Source organism: Adiantum capillus-veneris, chromosome 14 (assembly GCF_014529385.1).
Source record: "Adiantum capillus-veneris isolate H3 chromosome 14, ASM1452938v2, whole genome shotgun sequence".
Classification (NCBI taxonomy): Eukaryota; Viridiplantae; Streptophyta; class Polypodiopsida; order Polypodiales; family Pteridaceae; genus Adiantum; species Adiantum capillus-veneris.
Genome location: NC_140944.1, coordinates 92590712 through 92612183, shown reverse-complemented (window position 1 = coordinate 92612183; position 21472 = coordinate 92590712).

Below are 21472 nucleotides of genomic sequence, written 5' to 3'. Positions count from 1 at the left end.
TGGAGAAAAAATGTACCGTCAAAGCTAGTGGACCGTCAACAAGCGTCAAAATTGGCCCTACTCAAGACACTTGGAGCATCAACCTTGTAAGAAATCCACCTTTTCTTACCTCTTAAGAGTTTTTCTTCCTTATTTGTATCCTACATGGATACTCCCATTGTAAATATCCAATTCCATTTGTAAATTAATACTAACTCTACTAACACTAACCCACTATGAAAAGTCCTATCACCTCCATTTCTCTCTTCTCTCTTTCCCCACCAACTTCTTGATAATTCCAAGCAAAAGAAATTTGATAAATTGCTGAAAATCTAACCCAACCATGGTTAGAGGAGTAACCCTAGCCTTCAAAATTGCTATAAAAGGAGGGTGTAGCTAGCACAAAAAGAGGGGGGAAGAAAGAGCACTATGCTATAGCTTGAGAAGCCAAGCTCAACCTCTTGAGAAGGAGCTCTTGAGTGGAATCTCATTAGCATTAGGCATATGTATGTGTTTGTATTAGGGGTAATTAGCAAGGGAACTCTATGCCATTGTAAGAGAGAGGGATCATTAAATTGAGAGTAGGAAATCTATCATTTCTCCTACTAGTGTAAGCCCAACATTTGCTGAATAAGGGAGGGTGAATTTGGACTAAGCATGGATACATTGTCTCCCTTCCAACGTGAAGTCATGGACAATAATGATGTGTAAGTGTCTTGGTGTTTTATTTAAGTTCTTGATAGCTTGTCTCCGGGTATTGTTATCAATTTAGCCATAAATCCCACATGCTGTAAGAGGGCGACAGGATGGAGAGGACTCCCCTGGCCTTAAGACAGTGATTGGGGTGGCTTTTTTCTTGTGATGTGTTGTGGTGTAATTTACTCAGGCTATGTTGAACAAATACTAATCTCACTTTGATTGGTCATGATAGATTTGTAAGAAGGCATTAGTGCAACAAGCACCCCCTTCCCCCTTCTCTTTCTTTCTTACATATATATATTTATGTTTGCTTGATCATTAACGATACACTTCAAAGCAGCCCGAGCACCATCTCTCTCTCTCTCTCTCTCTCTCTCTCTCTCTCTCTCTCTCTCTCTCTCTCTCTCTCTCTCTCTCTCTCGTGTTTTAGTGTGTGAGAGTGTTCCATTGGTGTTAGGGTTAGTGTAAATTCCTTGCTTGTTTGTGGGTTGCTCTAACGATTCTCCTCTTTTGCGTCCTAGTTCGCTCTTAAACTAGGTGGTGCCCCTTGTGTAGTTGGGATTTGGCTGGGAGTTTGTTGTTTTGGTTTGTATTGTGTTGTGCCCCAGCCCCATTGAGCAGCACGGGAGCCTTGAAGGGTGTCTAGAGGTTGCTCTTCTTGTTGCCCGCCCCGGACCGCTTCAGTACGAGTTAGCCGTTGAGATTGCTCGCCTTAAGGACAAGAAGCTGCGAATGAAAGCCAAAGAAACCGAGTCAACAGAAGCAGGAACATCGCGTCGACCAGCAACTACGACAACCACCATACCACCACCACCGGCTCTTGGGGTAAGAGATGACCAACAAGATATGTTGGCCCATATTACTGACCAACTGCAGAATTTATCTGTCCACTTAATACAGCAAGGGAGGAGTCAAGAAAGAGATGAAGACCCTGGAAGAGCACGACGAAAAAACAGGGAGTATCATTGCTACAACTGCGGAGAAGACGATCACGGTATGTACTACTGTCCCAAACCACGACAAAACTATAATAGAGGAGGTAGGAGGAACCAATTGTCACCCCCTAGAGAAAGAACACCCCCACCCCGAGCACCACCCCCACCAACACAAATTCTACTTCCACCCCAGACACCACTACAAGCATCCATTCCACCTCTTCCACCAGCCCCACCACCCGATCGCCCTGTAAACATCATAAGGCTAGAAGAGAAAGGAAAAGCCGTAGTAGTGGATCCACCGAGAGCAAAGGAGAGGGACAAGGGTAAGGAGAAGGTAACCTTTTTAGAACCACTTGAAGCCATGACTGTGAAAAGAGCTAGGATGGAGAAAGCTACACAATCAGATGATGAGAGAAGCATGAGAGGAGAAACGAGCAAGAGGCCATCCAGGCCACGACGGAAATTGGGCATCACCGACTTCCAGCTAGGGGAAAGTTCTAAGCCCTATGATCTAACATTGGATGTGGCAGAGCAAGGACCGAAGATTACATGGCCACAGTTGCTACATCTTGTACCTAAAGTAAGGCGACAATGGTCTAAAATGGTAAGTACAAGACGCTCCAAAACAAAGGTAGCCAGAGCAATTTCGGGATGCAACATGGATGACATCCTTCCAATTGTCGAAATTAAAAAGGGAATCTTGGAGCCTTCTTGTGCTCCATACTCAAACCGGTGGTTCATAGTTCCAAAGAAGAATGGTTCTCTACGCTTCATCCAAGATATGCAACCAGTGAACAAGGTGACAAAATGTAGGTAGAGGTCCAATTGTGGATGAGTTTACAGAGGCGTTTGAAGGGAGGGCAATCTACTCAATGGGGGATCTCTACTCAGGGTATGATCAATTTTATCTTGCAATCGAAAGCAGATACTTGAGAACCATGAGGACACCTTTGGGTTTGGTAAGGATGTGTACCTTGCCACAGAGAGCAACCAACTCGGTTGCACATATGATGAATGGGATGAATAAGGTCTTACGTGACTTTATTCCTCAAATCACAATGCCTTTCATTAATGATTTGCCTATCAAAGGATGTGAAGAAAGTGACAAATATGAAGCTTTGGATCTCAAAGGATGTCGCAGGTTTGTGGTAAATCACATAAATGATTGTGATAAAATTTTGTCTAGGTTGGAAAAAGTGAATCTTACTTTGTCAAAAAGAAGTCTATGTTTGGTGTCAATGAAGTGCTCATTGTGGGGCACATGTGCGGGCCATATGGTAGGAAACCTTGTCCAACAAAGGTAGATGCCATCCAAAAAATGAAAGAAACGTGCACTAGCATCACTGAGGTTAGAATGTTTCTGGGAGCATGTGTCTTCTATGTTATTTGGATTCCACATTATGCACATCAGCTGCTTAGAAAGAATCAAAAGTTTAAATGGATAGAAGCACATGTAAAATCCATGAAAAAGCTAAAGGAGTTGCTCTAGTCAGCAACGACTTTGAGAAAGGTAGACTATGAGTGTCAAAGGCCAGTAATTGTGACAGTAGACACCAGTCCTACAAGGATTGGATGGGCAATAGGGAAAGATGACAAAGAAGGACACAGGTACATGGTAAGATTTGGAGCAAAGGTACTAAGTGCTCGCCAAAGAAACTATCCACAGATAAAGAGAGAGTTATGGGGTATGGTTACAACCTTGAAAAGTGGGAAAGAGTACCTAATTGGTGCATGTGTGGTTGTAGAAATAGATTGTCTACCACTTCTTGGGATGATTACAAGTTTCTCAATGCCAGACATTGCTATGTTGCGGTGGATTGCCTATATTAAGTCCTTAAATCCCAAGTTTAAGCACATTGCAGGTAAAGACAATACAGTGGCAGATATGCTATCAAGGGCAAGGTATGAAGATGATTCACAAATGATTGATGAGGGAGATGATGTAGGCACAAAGTTCTATTCTATCTCTCATGTCAAAGGTAGCAATGTCTGCATGACTAATTCACTTGAATTGTTCTTGATAGATCTTTATGAAGGTGATTGGCTTTCTATTGGAAGCTACTTGAGTACTCTAACAAAACAGGATGATTGATCTGAACAAGAATTCAAGAGGATACACAAGAAATCATATGGGTACTTTTTAAGGGATGGTTACTTGTGGAAGCATCCTAAACAAAAGGGTGCTACACTACAACAGGTTATATGTAAACAAGAGACTCAAGTAAAGCTCATGCAAGAGTTTCATGAGAGTCTATGGGCTGGACACAGGGGTGTGTGGGCAACCTTCTCCAAGTTGAAAGAAAAATACTGGTGGAAGGGTATGTATAAAGATGTATCTCAGTTTGTAGAGTCATGTGTAACTTGTCAAATGTATTCAAATGTTCGACATCGTGATGGATTGCACCCTACATATCCACTAGCCATGCACTATAAATGGGTTGTGGATCTAGTCACAATGCCTTTACGACTCTGGCAGATGAGATACTTGGTTCTTGCACGAGAGGACCTAACTAATTAGGTTGAAGGAAGAGCATTAAGAGCTAAGACCACAGAAGCTGTGTGCAAATTCCTTCTTGATAAGGTGATTTTCCGTTATGGTTGTCTGGGAAAGATCATTGCAGATAGAGGTGAGCTGGATGCCGAAGAAGCAAGGGAGTTATTTTCTAGATTAGGAATCAAGCTTTCTCTTACTACAGCTTACAACCCTGAAGGAAATGGAAAGAGTGAAAGAGGGCATCCTCCTATCATTAAAGCTTTGGCCAAGGCTTGCGAAGGAAGAGTTGGTGAGTGGCCAAAATTGTTACCATATGCTTTATGGTCTGATCGTACAACGCATAGCTCAGTAACTGGCTACATGCCTGCGGAGCTAATGTATGGTCAAAAGCCAGTGATGTCCATTGAAGATACAATTCCCACATGAAATGTACTACCTTGGCAAGAGAGGCTTAGCAGGGAAGATCTCCTTGCACTGCGTATAAGGCAGCTAGAGAGAAGACCTGGAGACATTGAAGCTGCAAAAGAACGACTCAAAAATGCAAGGTTGAAAAATAAGGACTAATTTGATAAACGACATCGAGTCAAGAGAAAAGCAATTGACAAAGGTGACTTGGTTATAGTGTATGATAGTAGCCTTGATAACCAGCACACAGTCATGTGTAAGTTCTCAAAAAGATGGTTTGGACCGTATGTTGTAAAGCATGTGCATGAAAATGCTACTTACAGCTTGTCTGAACTAGATGGTACAAAAGTAAATATTCCCATTTCAGGAAAAAGGATCAAAATGTTTAAGAGAAGAGGTGACAATGGCCCAGAAAATGTTGATGAGGAGGAAGAGCAAAACACATGTGAAGATGAATCTTTGGAATCATCCAGTGAAGAAGAAAGCAAGGAAGATGTACAAGAGGATTGATTTTATAACAAAGAGAAAATGTGGCACATACCAGAGGATGTGCAGGTTTAGAGGGGGTGGATGTCCTGCTGTGACACGTACATAGTGGGAACACATGCTACAAGATCTATCTTGTAACTTTTTAGATACATAATTATATTTTCTATAATTTATATATGCATATGTAAGTATAACAATAAGCTTTCTATCTCATCCTATTATTTATCTCAAGGGTAACGTATTCTTACTTTACCATAAAAAAGTACTATGGGAAAAGCGTCAATAGCTCCGCCTCTTTAACTTGGGACCAAAAGCATTGATTCTTTCTTTCTACCATCTCATTATTATCTCACACCCTATCTAGATCCTATATCTAGGGTAATTTCCAATCTATATATATTCTATGTATTTTTCTTATATTTCTTTTTAAATAGCTACTAGGAGGGAATTAAATCCTAGTGGGATACTAGGTGGCATGATTTCAAAGATACACTTATTTTAATGCATTATTGCAAGCATGATTACAAAAAATTGTCAAGGAGCAATGTCATGCTTTCATATGGCATGAAGTGTCCATTAGAATCAAATAAAAGTTTAGGCTAAGTGAACCACAAGAAGACTTTTGCTGCCAAAACTGTACCCTATTTTGATGATTTTTTTACACAAGGCTCCAATCTGAATTGGAAACTGCTTAGAAAAAGGAAGTCATAGGTTATGAGCTGAAGTTTTTGCCCATATTTTTAATTTTTTATTTGAAGCCACGGTTGAGGAGATATGATCAAAATACTAGACCCCAGTCTGCCCACATATTCAAGTAATGATGGGTATTGGTGCATGGAACACGTGTCCCAAGCCGTCCAATTCCGATCTACCTCATTTGTAGGGAAAAATTCTCTGTGAAACATAGCTTCAAAAGCTGCCCAACTTTGTGGTATGATATTCTTCTCCTTGAGAGACATCCACCATTTGTAGGCCTTGCCTTCCAGACTTAAGCTCGTTTGCAGTGCTCTGACTGCGTTTGAAGTACGATGTAAGGCGTGAATTCCATCCCACTTGCTAAGAAAGATATTCACTGCATTCGTATTGCGATCGTGGTCTTCTTCCTTAAAAGTTGTTTTCCAACAACTCATCCACCTCTTTTGCAGTGAGAGTGTGCAAAGTATCAGCAGTTGGACCTTGTCCTTGACTAGAAGGGCCTTGCCCCTGTGTAGCAACATGATCATGCATGTGCGTGTCAGTAGGACCCTTGGACTGCTGTTGCATTAATTGGATCACTAATGTGGAGAATTTAGTGACGTTTTCATTTAAAGATTTAAAATTTCCTTCCATGACTGATATGCGTGTCTGAAGTGCATGAAATTCTTGAATGTCGAGAAATTCATAAGTGTCGTCACCTATCGTAGCGTCACGGGCACTCTCCTTGAGAGCATCCGACCACGAGCCATCATGGGCAGGATCAGGCGTATTTTTCTTGAAATCAAAAGTCATATTGATATCTGAATCCATGGCGACACAGTGCACTGAAAGGAATAGTTAGAAAAATATCTTATATTGAGAGCACTGCAAAGGTTAATTAGCCTTGCTAATCCCGTCGAAATCGATATTGTCCAAGTCAAAATTGATCCAAAATGTCAGCTATGTAGGGAAATCCTTAACCCGTTGTAGCCGAATCGAGTATGGGTAGAATTGCTTTCGATCACAATCAAATTGGAGAAATAATGTCGCTTTTGACTCCCCTTGAGATGCTTTATTAATTCTCTGATTTTTTACAGGTAGTACGCAGAAAATTTGTGTGGGTGTGTGTACTTGCCGGCCCTGCCTTCGATCCCCTCGGATATATCCTTACTAACTCCGGAGGTCGGAGCTCCTTGCTTGATGCGGGGTGTGTATCACCCCTAGTTCCAATAAAGTCCTAAGGCCAAAGGCCTTAGGCGTTTTTGAGTGTGAATTCAAAGATTCTCCATCGGCATGGCCGGCAGCAGTAGCGCGCAACGAGCTGTTGAGAGAGATGGTGGTTGCTACAGTGCGAAGCGGGCTTCGGCCCCGGGTCGAGCTTTTCTCCTCAGCCCGGCGTGATGCCATAGAGCCCTCAAGGGCGCAATTTGGGGCAGGGTGAGCTCCCTGGCCTCCTTGACCCCAACATGCAAAATCATGCAAGAATTGTGTGGCTCCCCTCCTCCACGGCTGTGCCCGTCCCAAAATTAGAAACCTTGATCTTGATACCAATGTTAGACAAGGGGAACTAGAACTCAGGAGACCACCGCCTAACCACCCACTCTATAGCATGGATCCTAGCCCTTTGCCCTAGTTGGACTCCCTTTCCACACTGCCTACGCCAACCTTGCCCTTGTCTAGTCCGGCCTTGCCGTTGTCTTGACAGAAAAAGAACAAACTAATTAGCATGCACTAAGTAGATCAAATCATAAAATGGATGTTTTAAAAAGAAGAATTTACATTTTGTAATTTGCAATCTTCAAGGACTGCACTTTTTATCAAACTACATGATCCAAATATTTCCTTGTTATCATCGTACTTGTCTTGAATTTCAAATCAAAATATCTTCCAAAAGAGTTGATTCCCAACTCCTTGAGCTTTTCTTTAAAATCCTCAACTTTAAGCATGTGTGCTTCCTCTTAACTCTTCTTAAACACAAAGCAAAAACATATGAAGCTTCAAGGAAAGAATAGCCCACAGTTTGTAAATCATGACCCACGAACTCTTCCTTGGCTTCTCCTTTAGTGTCAACAAAAACCTTTGCAACTTCACAATCTCATGCAATAATGGCAAGACAATAGTCCTACCTTATATTAAACAAGTGTTGGATATGCTGAAGAGATATATAATATTTTTCACTGAAATGGTAGAAGGGAATATTTTGAATAGTCAAAGAAGACTCTGCTATAGGGACTTGGTGGGCTCTTCAATGATTGTTTCAGCCTATTCATCAATCTCCTCTTCCTTTATAACTTTTGCCTTTTCAATTTAAGAAATTGTAGTCACATTGGCATGTAATGGTTATGGTGGATAGACCAATGAGGCATTCATGGATGCACCATAGCCAATAGATAACTAGGATTAGAATAGAGACTTATCTCAATACACAATATGAAAATAACTTGTCTGATTAATTGGAATTGGAGAGTTACAAGCTTTGAGTATTGGTCATCTATAGGCTCAATGTGGATAAGTGCAATCCGTTATTGAATGGATATGCACCACAAGTGGAAATGGAAAGGGTAGTGTGAGCTACCACAAGTGGCATGTGGCCATCAAGTGTGTAGGGAATGAGTAGCATATGTGAGGCTCTATAGGTTTCATAGAGAAAAGGTGACTATGCACTAAAATGGATGATTAGGGAGTCTAGCATTGGTTACGCCGGGTAGGTACATGGAATTCATAAAACGAAATTCGATAATAAACACTTGCAAGGCAGATCATCATTTTCTTTTCAGAATTATGTGCCTCATCACCTATGACTTTATTTTCCTTGCTTTTGGAATCTAGAGGATTCTGATGATGGTGCACATATGGTATCCGTGCTGGATGCATACACATCATGGAAGCACATTTTGGGTATGTCTATGATGATTTTGGTGCTTTGTCCATAGGGTGATCTTACCAATAGATATTGGCAGTGTCTATAACCCCTGACAATCTTGAGATTAGGTATGTCATACATAGATTAAATGATTTAACTTTCCTATCAAATTTTTGATGACTCAAATTTTGCATACATCACAATTATCACCAAAATCTTGAACGTTTCAATGCTTGAATGCTTGAAAGATGAGGTTGTGCTGCTACCTTGAATGTGCTTCAAATGCCCTGAATTTTCTTTGAAGTGCATCTGTCTATCTTTCTATGTGAATGAGGGAATGCAGGAGGCATGCACAAGAGCCCAGCTATAGGTTCAATAAAAGGCCAAGAAAGGAGCCCTTGCATAAGCTGGATTCAATGAGTCTATTCGATAAGATGAGGTGGGAAATGGATCTTCTTTGAAGATAAACTCTAATAAAAAATGGTCAATTATTAAGCCAAAAAAAGGCTTTAGAGTGTTAGTGTAGGCAATGACAAGGCCGATGACACGTGGAGAATGATGGTGCAGCATGAGACTGTTATGAGCACTATGAGGGTAGCACGGGCTTGTGGATTTACCGACCGATGATGTGGTAGTAGTAGCCAGTGATTGATGAGGCTTCAAGTCTTTGATAGTTGGCGATGACGGTGTTAGGAGTTTTTTGGAAGAAGTGATTGCACATATGTACATAGACATGCATGGTGCATCGAATAAAGAATTACCCATTGTCAGAGCCAGGTGGTTACTGGGACCCACATGTGTACAGGTAGGACAACGTGTACATAGTACATCGATTTTCATCATCACCAGTATCAGTGTGTTTTTCTACAATAATGAGGAGTTGGTGGATCATAAAACTTCTCAAGGAATCTATCAGCGGGCCGACACCATGAGGTAAGCAAGTGCGGCAGATGGCATTCAGTGGTGTCAGGAGGTCGAATGGGGTCAATACTAGCACGTGATAAGCGAGGAGACAATTGGAGTGTTTTCTTGTGATCAATTATGTAAAAAGGTCATCATGAGGACTATATTTGGGGGCCACTTCATGTGATTGTGGGATGCATTATTGGAAAAAGTTGAGTGCCAGGTGTGCGGATGGATGTAGAAGGGTTACAAAAATTGCACTACGTGGCTATTTTTTGTCATGTTCGGGGTCCGTTTGAGGTCAATCAAGAGGCCAAAGGTGCTTAAGGAATAAAGTTAAGTGTGGACACTTGAAAACGTAAGAAAAAGACCAGGAATACGTGGAGAGAAGAGGAGGAACAACCGAAACTCAATTTTTGCTATTTTTGGAGCTTGTTTTGGCCATAAACTGCTCATTCGGGGTCGGATTGAGCACTTTGATATTGTAGAGTGAGGTTTTTGTCCACTCCGGAGGAAATAGCGTTGTCTATTTTGCCAAATTCCTCACTTTCTCGTGCTGTTTTGGCTATGTATGTTTCTCCTGTGAGAGCGAAGCGTCTGTTTAAATTTGTGATTGTATCTGGCATATTTCATCCATATTGTGTGAGCTATTTTCCCCATTGGTGTTGTCCCAAGCTCAATTGTATCTAAACATAAGAAATTCTTCTTTTTGTGCTGAGTTTTTTGGGGGGGGGTGTGTGTGTGTGTCTGTGTTGAGTCGGCAAATGGATAGTCTCTCTCCTCTCACTCCATCGGTGTGTTCCCTGTCTCGGTCAGGTGGGTTGTGTAAGCCAAGTGGTGCCCAATGTGTGTGTGTGTGTATTATCCCAAGAGTGTGTGTCGGGTGATTATAGAGGCGTGCTATGTGTTTCCATCCCGCTCACATTCTTTTGGTGCCCCCACGGAGGATCTTCTTCGAGTAGCTTCAGCTTCGAGATTACAGGTTACAGGTGCAGGTACATGTACAGGTACAAGTGATTCACATAGGTACAAATAGCTGGAGTAGAGTGATATATTGGCAAGTTGAAGTCACTTGCAGTTGCCGTGTGTATGCATCATTTGGCTCCTGCTTGAGCGCAATGTCTTGTATTATACGTTAATTGTGGATACTACCATTGTACGCCTTTGTGGAGCCATACTTGGTTTTATTTGGCAGTCCTAGCCACTTCTGAGACTTGGTCTGGAAGATAGTCATTTTTGAAACTTGACTGTACGAGGTTTGCATAAGCTTTTGTGAGAGGGTCGATAGTGTGAGGTTTTATTGAGAATCTTGGCCTTCTCTCGCTTAGACCGCAGAGTGGGAGGAGTGAATCTATCTCAGATAGATCACTTCTACGTGAGTGACCACATCTGTGACTTGGGTGGGCCAGTTTACACTTTCACGCATGTGCAAGGTGATTGGGATGGACGTGGCCCTCCAAACGGTTTGGAGGCCAAGAAGATTAAGAGAGATAATGGAATCCTCTTTGCCTATTGTAATGCCCATAATTAACTATGAGAACTCATTTGATGTGCATGTATTTGTCCTTATCTAAAGATAAGCTCCATTGAAGTTTCTAGGGATTGAGTCAGTAAAAAGTTTTGGGTTCTTGCACCTGTGTTTGAAGGGATTCTCAAAGCATCAAACTTGGGTAGCCATGGCTTTCTCTTATCCGTAATTTCATGGAAGAAGTGATGAAGATGTGGAAGACTTTTTGGAAAAGATGAAGGTTGCCTACATTAGCAATCAGATCCATGATCCTGCGTAGATTGTTACTTCTTCTCTAGATTTGTTGGAAGAGTGATGCATGTGTTTGGTCCAAAGCATTTGAAGAGGAGTTGCATGTGGCTGATCCACTTGTGAGATTAATTTGGGACAATCTAAGGCATGGATTGGAAGTAGAGTTTGTGAAGATAGAAGATCTTGATAAAGTGTGGCAAGAAGTATAGGGTTTGGTGCAAAGGGAATGTGAGCCAGTAGATGCGTACATATGTAAGTTTTCAATGGCATGGGAGCGGATGTGCAAGGCCTTAGCACCACATGTACCCCCACCTGACATGATGAAGAAGGATAGGTTCTTGGCTGGTCTTTGGGAGAATATATGTTGGAGAGTGGAGCTAAACAAGCCTAGAACATATGAAGATGTATTAGATGTGGCAAGGAACAAAGAGTCGAAGTTGAGAAGAATGAGCCAACTAGGAGTAGAGTCTTTGCCAAGTAGGTCTGAATTTCAGCCTATGGATTCTTTGCAAGGTCGCATGCCAGGGGTTCATCATGAACCAGTGGTTTCTGCTACTCCTCAAGTTATGCAAACAGTGGTCACTACAACAGTGCAAGATGATGGGCTAAGGCAAGACATGAGGCAAGTGGTAGATTTAATGAAGAATATCAACCTAAACATGCTAGGTAACGTGGGAAATAATCGAGGTCGAGGGAGGTTTGAAAATCAGCCAGGAGGTGAAGAAAGATCCAGGAATGGTGTTGGACAAAGCAGTGGTAGAGTCCGGAGGCAGACGCCCACGTGTTATAATTGCGGAGAGTTAGGCCACATCAGCCCACAATGTGATAATCCACCAAGGATGGGGGGAGACATGTATCCATTGCCAAGACAAGTGCTAACTAGGTCAAATGATTATCGCATTGAAATTAAGGGAGAATAAGGAACCAATGGATTAACCCAAGAGGAAATGGAAAAGACAAAAGTAATAAGTATGGTCACCTTGGAGAAGGCAACAAACCTGGAAGATACATTAGTGATGCCTATTGGGAAGAGGACCACATAGGATAAGGAAGGAAGAAGTGTCCCAAGTCCTAGTAAGAAGAAAGGAAAGAGCCATGAAGACGAGGATGTCAAGGCCAAGAGGAAAAAAAGGGCTCGTCTCGCAAGTTTCATGTTTCAGATTTTTCACTAGGGGATGGGCAATTAAGCTATGACTTGAAGGGATGATCTGACAAGCAGGAAAGCAGATGTTACTTTTGGGCAGCTTATAGAGATGGTGCCTTAGCTAAAGCGACAGTGAAAGAGAATGGTTAACCCAATGGAGAAAGAACCAGAGAGAGGTTCAATGAAGGTATTGGTGATGGATGAGCTACCCACCAAAGAAAAAATCTAGAACAAGGTTACGTTGATGGTGGAGCCCAAATATGTGTCATAACACACTCATGCATTAAGAAGATGGGTCTTACAGTGACTCGGGTATCAGGCTTTCGGATCAAATTGGAAAACCATTAGAAAGTAAAATGTTTGGGTGTTATAAAGAGCTTAGAAGTGGAGGCATATGATGCAAAGGCGGTGGTTGATTTTCATGTGATGCCAGCAGGGTTGGGAGAATATCCTATTATACTGGGTAGACCATGGTTACGTGCAATGGGAGTTGTTCAAGATTGGAGATGTGGTATGATTAGCCTCTATGGAAAGATAGGTGCCAAGAAGCTATATAATATGGACACAAGGAAACTATTGGAGGAGCTTTATGAAGATGAGGATGAGTCTAGTGATGAAGACTATTCCACAGTGTGACTGACGAGGATAGTGATAATACTATTAGCAGTGATGAGGATGTTGATGCTGCATTTCTTTTGATGGACAAAGAAAGGGCCATGAGTTTGGTTTGGTTGCATTTGCAAATGAGATTGAATATGAAAGTGAAGGGCCTTATGAAGTGATTGAAAGGCTGATGCAAACCAAGTTTGAATTGTCAAAGAAACAAGAATTGATGACACAAATGATCAGTGGCGACCTCTCAACTATGGAGAAGGAGATATATTTGCATATGCTGGCTAGTTTTCTTGATTTGTTCGTTACTTCATATAAAGAGATTAGAGGGTTCAATGGAGAAGAGATGCATATAGAGCTGAAGGAAGGTGCTAAGCCAGTGCGCCAAAGGCTAAGAAGGATGGGTAAAGAGCAAAGTGATAGAGCACCAAGGAAAGAATTGGGATTTGGAATTGCCTAGTGTATTATGGGCTTACCGTACTTCGATGAAGAAAGATCCATGGTTTACTCCATTTCATTTGGTATATGGAAAGGAAGCACCATTGCATGTTGAAGTAGAGCTTCCTACGGTCAAGATTCTAGAAAAGTTGCTTGGGCAGTCCAATGATGCATTAAAAGAGAGGCTCTTACAATTACAAGAGGTTCAGTTGGATAGGATGAGCGCATTGGAACATTATGGACAGATGCAAGATAAGGCTTTAGCAAAGATAATTGAAAAGGTCAAAAGTAAGGGTATCAAGAAACATGACTTGGTTTTGCGCTACAACAGTAAGCTGGACAAGACATTCCAAAAGAAGTTTCAAATTAAGTGGGAAGGACCTTTCAAGATAGTGGAGTGTTTTTTGAATGGTACATATCAACTGGCTAACCTGGATGGGACTCTACATAAGTCAAGGGTAAATGGATTGTGTCTTAAATTATATCATGCTAGACTTGTGATGGTCAAGGGTAAAAATGGGTGTTTTCTTGTGATCAATTATGTAAAAAGGTCATCATGAGGACTATATTTGGGGGCCACTTCACGTGATTGTGGGATGCATTTTTGGAAAAAGTTGAGTGCCAGGTGTGCGGATGGATGTAGAAGGGTGACAAAAATGCACTACGTGGCCATTTTTTGGCCTGTTCGGGCTCCATTTGAGGTCAATCAAGAGGCCAAAGGTGCCCAAGGGATAAAGTGAAGCGTGGACATTAAAAATGTGAGAAAAATACCAGGAAAACATGGAGAGAAGAGAAGGAACAACCGCAACTCAGTTTTTGCTATTTTTGGAGCTTGTTTTGGCCATAAACTGCTCATTTTAGGTCGGATTTGAGCACTTTGATATTATAGACTGGGGCTTTTGGCCACTTTGGATGCAGTGGCGCTGTCTATTTTGCCAAATTTCTCACTTCCTTTTGCTGTTTTATCTGTGTAAGTTTCTCCTTTGAGCGAAACCTTTGTTGAAATTTGTGATTGTATCTGGCATATTTCATCCATATTGTGTAAGCTATTTGTCCCATTGGTGTTGGACCAAGCTCAATTGTATCTAAACATAAAAAATTATCCGCTTTTGAGCTGAGTCTTTTGTAACAATCCAACTAATAGAAATCACATTGTATGTAGAGTGTGAGGGTGATGTACTTCTCATTGTCGTTCTCTATGTGGATGATTTGTTGATCACTGGAACAAATGAGAGACATATTGCTGAATTTAAGACTAATTTGAACGCTAATTTCAAAATGAAAGATTTGAGGCTGCTGCATCATTACTTGAGTGTATAGTTTAAAGAGTGAGATGGTGGTATTGCGTTGTGTCCGACAAGTTACATAGAGACATTACTATGTAATTTTGGACTTGAGGATTGAAAACCTATTGCCACTCCCATGGAAACAAGTCCAAAATTGAGTCTTAACAATGCTAGTGATCCTTAAAATCTCATACTCTTTACCAAACTGCTATTGGATGCCTGATTTATGTATGCAACACGAGGCCATTGCAATCTCATAAGTCAGTAGATTCATGCATAGACCAGGGTCTAAGCATTGATAGTTTGTCAAGAGGATTTTTTGCTACTTGAGTGGCACTTTACATCTTGTCTTGTTTTATCCCAAGGGTGGATCATTGCCACCAAACTTACATGCTTTTTCAGACTTAAACTGGGTTGGTTGTTTTGACACACAAGTGTCCACAAGTGGTTCTTGTTTCATGCTCAAAATTTCATGTATCTCATAAGTAAGAAAGAAGCAACCTACTATGGCCACTTCTAGTTGTGAGGCTGAGTATAGGGCAGTCTTCATAGCTATGATTGAGTGTGTATGGCTCATATGCCTTTGGACAAGACATTGCCAACACTATCTACACTGACAATTAGAGCACTGATTGGTAGTTGCAAGGAGCCCAATTTTTCATGCTTGCACAAAGCAGATTGAGGTGCATTACCACTATGTCCGAGAGAGGCTCTCAGCAGGAGAGATCAGCTTGGCTTATGTGCCAACATAGGACAACCTTGCAGATCTTTTCACAAAGGCATTGTCTAGTGAGAAGTTCAAGCTTTGCACCAAGCTTTCCACTTACTCCCCTTTGTGGATTGATCATGTCCTTAGGGAATTGAACTTCTCTATATTTTATGTGCCAGCTCTTGTTCACCACATCACTCCCAAGGGGGATTTGCTACCATATACATATGGTAGTGATGTTTGTGAACACACTTAGGACCGCTAGGGCATTTTTTCCCTCAATAGGACTTCCCTCCCCCCCCGTCCATTGTAAATACACCCATCACTCTAGGGCTAGCTTATCTTTTCATTTCACATTAAGTAATACACTCTCTAGTATTTGCCTTGAGCTTCCATCGTCTTCTCCAAGCTGTGTATTTTTTTGTGCAACCCTAATTCCAACATGAGGCTTTATAGGTTTTATAGGGAAAATATGACTATGCTCACAAATGGTGCATGCTTCGCTTTTAGGGGGTATTCTCACCGTGATTGTAAGCTAAAGCTTACCCCAACATGGCACTCGCTTGAGAGATATAGAAAACCATTGAAAAGGAAGTGGCCATTGGAACTAACTCTATTCTTTGCATTCCATCCACTTTGAGATTTCAGAAAAAAGGAAAGAAATAGGCTTTAGAACAAGATTACAATGTTTAGTATGCTTGGGATACCTTAAATGAGATGGAAAGAGAATACCTATTTTATTGTAAAACTTTTCAAACCTTTTTGTGATTTTAGCCTTCGCAACAATATCCTTGGAGAGTTCAATGAGATGGACATATTGTTTGTCTTCTAGTAGAAAGATTTGATCCATGATAGAGCCACTCTTGTAAAACCATGTCCTTGCAATGTTCAATGAAATAAGAAATTTCAAATGGAGTGTTGAATATCTTTACAGCATCCAGGAAGATATTTGTCTCCCCTCCAACTTTCAAGATGGCATCAAGCAGCTTTTCACTTGGAGACTCTTCCAAAATCTCCTCTCTATTGATTATAGTTGCCATAGCAAATAGAAACTCAAATGACTTTGACAAAATAGCTCCTTGTGTTGAAATATAATATCTATATCAAAAAATGATCATACAATTACTTTTTGAAAGTCTTCTAGACATAGTATTCAAAATTCAACATTAGAAAAATGGTATTAATAACACAAAACCATTTCTATTGAGCAATCATACAATGTTTATCTAACGGCTCTAATAAATGTTAATGTAACGGTTAAAATTAAAATTTTAAAATTTAATTAGAACTATAAACTATCCATCTGGAGGCCACATCTTTCTCTTTTTTCTTTGTCTCATACATAGAAACATCCCTCTCCTTTATATATATATATATATATATGACTACACAAGTCTCTCTCTCTCTCTCTCTCTCTCTCTCTCTCTCTCTCTCTCTCTCTCTCTCTCTCTCTCTCTCTCTCTCTCTCTCTCTCTCTCTCTCTCTGGTTCCAATCCTTCTCGCTGGCCCTCGTTCTGGCTCTGGGCTTTGGTTTCGGCCTTGGCTGGTTTTGGCCCTGCGCTGTTCCTGCGTGGCCCTGCTGGCCTACTCGATTTCGGCCCTGGCTTCTACGAGTCCCGATTTTGCTCTTAAGAAGGCCTTACAGTGGGTTGTGCCTACGACCTCAAGAGGGTCGGCCCTAACCCGACCTAAGGTTTCAAGCAAGAATCTCAAGCAAGAAGGTGTTTATATGTTTCAAACAAGAAGGTGTTTCTATGTGCCTTGCTCTAAACCCTTGATGCTGGAGCACGCCTTGTGAAGTGCGTGACATTCTGCACAGTGTCTCTCCGAGCCAGTCAAAAAAGAATCGAGGCACATTGGCGGACAGCAGGCTATCCAGTGCCACCCATCACCACTCGAGTATCATCTCAAGGCAAGCTCAATTTTGCCAAAGCCATCGCAACACTTCCGAAGATGGATAGCATGGCTCGTCTTCAAACCAAAGTTGAAAGACTCCGTAAGGAGAATGATGAGCTGAAGCAAAGGATTTGTACCTTCGAGGCTTGGCTTGCCACAATGGAGGATTGCAAAAAGAATGAATTGGAACAGATGGAAGTCAAATTTAGCGAAGCAAAAGTGGAAATAAAGACCACCCTCACAAGGGAAATTAAAACTCAAGTGCAAGAAGAAATGTCTTGCAAGGTCGAAAGCCGTGTAGCATCCACGCTATGGGAACGACAATAGCAAGAGGAAATTGCTCTCAATGTTTGCATTGGTGGGCTCCCAAGCGAATCCAAACCGGAAGGGGACCTCCACAATGAGTCCTTTGCCCGCATTCAATCAAATACCCACATGGTACAATGGGATCCAACAACAATCGCCTCTCTTACACACGAACATCTCACCAACCATGCTATCCTTACCTTCAAGACAAAGACAGCCCACATCAAACTCCTTGAGCAATCAAGGCTTCTCAAGGACACCAAAATGTGGTTTGTAGAAGATCTTACACACGCCCAACTCAAGCAAAAGAAAGCAGAACTTCAAAAGATGCAAGAAGCGCGCGCATCAGGGAAGTGGGCGGTCTATCGAGGAGGTAAAGCTATCATCCAGAAGTTTTGAATTCCCAAGCTGGCTCCTTCCTCATCTTCCCCTCCATAGGTTTTGTTCAACTTATCTTCCTTTTTATTTAACCCTTGTTGGACACTCAGTCCTTAACTGAGATGTATCTCCTAACAGCCCTCGCTTCGACGAACTCTTTGTAATGTTTTGTTTCTAGTCCCACAGGTCATATCTAACCCCCATGGAAGATAATTGATCTATCTATCTCTCTCTCTCTCTAAAAAACGCAGCCATTTTTTGACCTAGTAGACATTAGTTCACTCTTTTGATCATAACTTCTTCATCCGAACTTTGATTTGGGTGATATATAGCCTCAATCAAAGAGCACAAAGCCCTCTATGCATTGATGTAAAGATAAAAAAATTCAAACTTATGGAAGGCATTTTTGTAGAATTTTTTTTGAAGTGAACAGGTTCAAGAAAGTTGACTCTCATCTTTTATTTTACATACAATGGCTTCAGACACTCGCAAGGGTTCTTCTTCTTCAACAAGGTCCACAACCATTATGGAAAATGATTCAGAATCTCCTAAGTATGGAGATAGAAACACAATCATCCAGCCAACGTCATCAGAAACCATGATCATGGAATATTTGGTATCGTTGCAAGAGACCGTAAACAAACAAGACGAAGACTTATGAGCACTTGCATTGGAGAATGGCACGCTAAGGGTACTTATGGTTGAGAATGAGAATCTCAAGAGGACACTTGAGATACAAAAAACACGTTTGATGAAACTTGAAAATAAAGTCAAGAAATGTAAACGCTCTCTTGTGGACTTAAATGCTTTGAAGGAGCACATGAGCAAAGTAGAGCATGACCATGTATTGAAAGAGAAGAAATTTGACACCATGAGTCGAGATGTATGCACAAATAAGTCTTGGACTGATGTATGTGGTAACAATGTGGTTCCTAATTCCTCACTCCTGCAAGCTATGCATTAGGAAGAGAATGGAGTCTAGGAGGGCCTCTTTATTTGGTAGTTTAAGGGGGTCAAACCTTTAGTATTAAGAAAGCAATCAAAGGACAAATTTTGAATTCAAATAGGTAAAACGGCTAGTTTATTTGAATTCAAATTTTCCCTTCAAAATGAAATTTAAAATCTAGCGGAAAAAAGTATATCACGTAACATATCTATGGAAAGAGTTCGGCATGTAGATTCTAAATCTACAATATCCGCTCAAATTGGAGATCATATGTAGGAGTTATGAAAGGCCAAAAATCATAAATTTTTTCTCCCCCCTTTTTGGGGGAAAAAGTGCATCCTTTGACCACTCTTACACTACACACCCACCATTCTTGCACACATGGCATGTACCTATTCGTCCAAATTTTAATCACCTCCATAATCTCATGGAAAATAAAGAGGCCGTCCTAGACTCCATCCTCTTCCTAATGGGTTCAAACAAAGAATGTTGAGAATGTGGATGTGGAGGAGTTGAAGGAATGGGAGCGATGTTCCAAGAACATTGTTATTCGTGGAATTTCCAAAGAGAAGTTAGAGACACCTCCTTCTCTTACCATTGTTATCAAAGATTTCTTCAAAACCCACTTTGGCTTGTCTGGAGTTATGGTCTATGGAGCACATAGAGTGGGGAAGCAAGGAGATCCTCGCTCGGGAGAACGGACAATTATATGCACCATGCTGGATGAGACCAAACAAAAGATTATCCTTGATAATAGTTGGATCTATTTGAGGGATACAAAATGTTTTGTATGTGAATATCGCACAATTAAGCAACAAAATATGCATCACAAAGAATATAAGGAAAAGAATAAGAAAAACAAGGAGATCTCTCACGGAGAAAATGTGCTCAAGGATGAGGCAAGTCCCTCAAGCAAATAGGGTTGCATGACCTATGAGACCGAGTTACAATGAAAATATGCTTTTGTAATTGTAATGAGTACCCATGGAATCGAGGGTTGGCATTGATGAACTAACAAGCAAAGCCAATGTTGTACTTCTTGTTGTAACTTGGGAGCATGATACACAAAGGATTAATGGCTTAGAGGATTACAATGTACATTCATTGATGTGGTCAAAGAATCTCAAGCAACGAAAAGGGCAAGAAGGGGTATCATGTATGGTTCAGAAAGGATTGAAAGATTTTGTATCAATTGTGAAAGATGACAAGTACAAACGTTATGTACGGCTGAAAATTATGACAGCAAAAAAGCACCCATTTTTGTAGCTGGTTGCTACATTCCTCATCATGATTGCCCCTTTTATGCGTGTATGGATAAAGATAAGCCATTTTCTGATTTAGAAGAGGACATTTCTTATTTCAAAGGCGAAGGTGATGTTGTTGTATTGGGGATATGAATGCTCACACAAAAACATTGCAACATGATACTTAACAATTTGATATGCCATACATTTCAAGGGAGTTGGAGGAAGTTTTTTTGTATGATCGTACTTTAGTGGATGAGAAAGAACTGGATCACTATGGAAAGTTACTTTTACACATATGTAATAGCACGGGTATGCTCATTGCCAATGGTGTATCTTTGTGGAGTGAAAGAAATGGATTTACATGTAGGAAACATAATGGGGACAATGTGATTGACTATATGTTACTCTCTGAAGCCATCATGTATCGCATAAAGAGTTCTATGTTTGGCCAATTGACCCTAGAATGCGACCATCAGAACTTATGTATCGACCTTTCATGTGGAGAAGTAACTAAGCATGATAATCTTAGCCAAAGGAAGATAAATTATCACTATGTATGGATTTCAAGCGGGCATCAATGTACATTGAAATGGTTGAGCAAAAGTTATGAATGACAAAGCTTCAATATGAAGAACCATTGAAAACTAAATGGGAAGCTTTCAAGAAATCTATTTGTTCTTGTGCCGAAGAATGCTTTGCCATAAAGCATCTCCATGGTATCAACAAAGATAGATCACCCAAAAGGTGGTTTGATAAAGAATGGTAAGATGATTAAAAGTCCTTGATAAAGCTTGATGCAACTATGGACAAAGAAAACTATCAAAGTCATTTGCATACATACAAGGAATTGATTCAAAAGAAGAGAAGAAGATGGGAAATAAGCAACAACTTTTTCAAGTCCAAGAAAAGGCACATGCATGCGAGAGATTTTGGAGAAACTTGAGGGACAAATGGAATGATAAGTTTGGGAACTTGAGTCTTGTGGATATGTACACACATTGTAGGCAATTATATGAGCAAGAAAATGATGAAAAAATAACATTTTATAATTCACTCCCACGTTGTCGAGAAATTTGCGATCTTGCCAAGAAAGCACCGGGCTTTTGGCTGTGAGAGTTTGTAAGAGAACTCCAAAACTATATGAAGGAGTTAAACCATAGATGCCATGAAGACTAGGGTTTGGAAAGAAGTGCAATTAAAGAAGCCCCACTCTTTCTCTCTTGCACTCACACACACAAAGAAAGAACACAAAAGAGAGTGTCAAAACAACACAAAGATGAAAACATCAAGGCTATGGTCATATTGT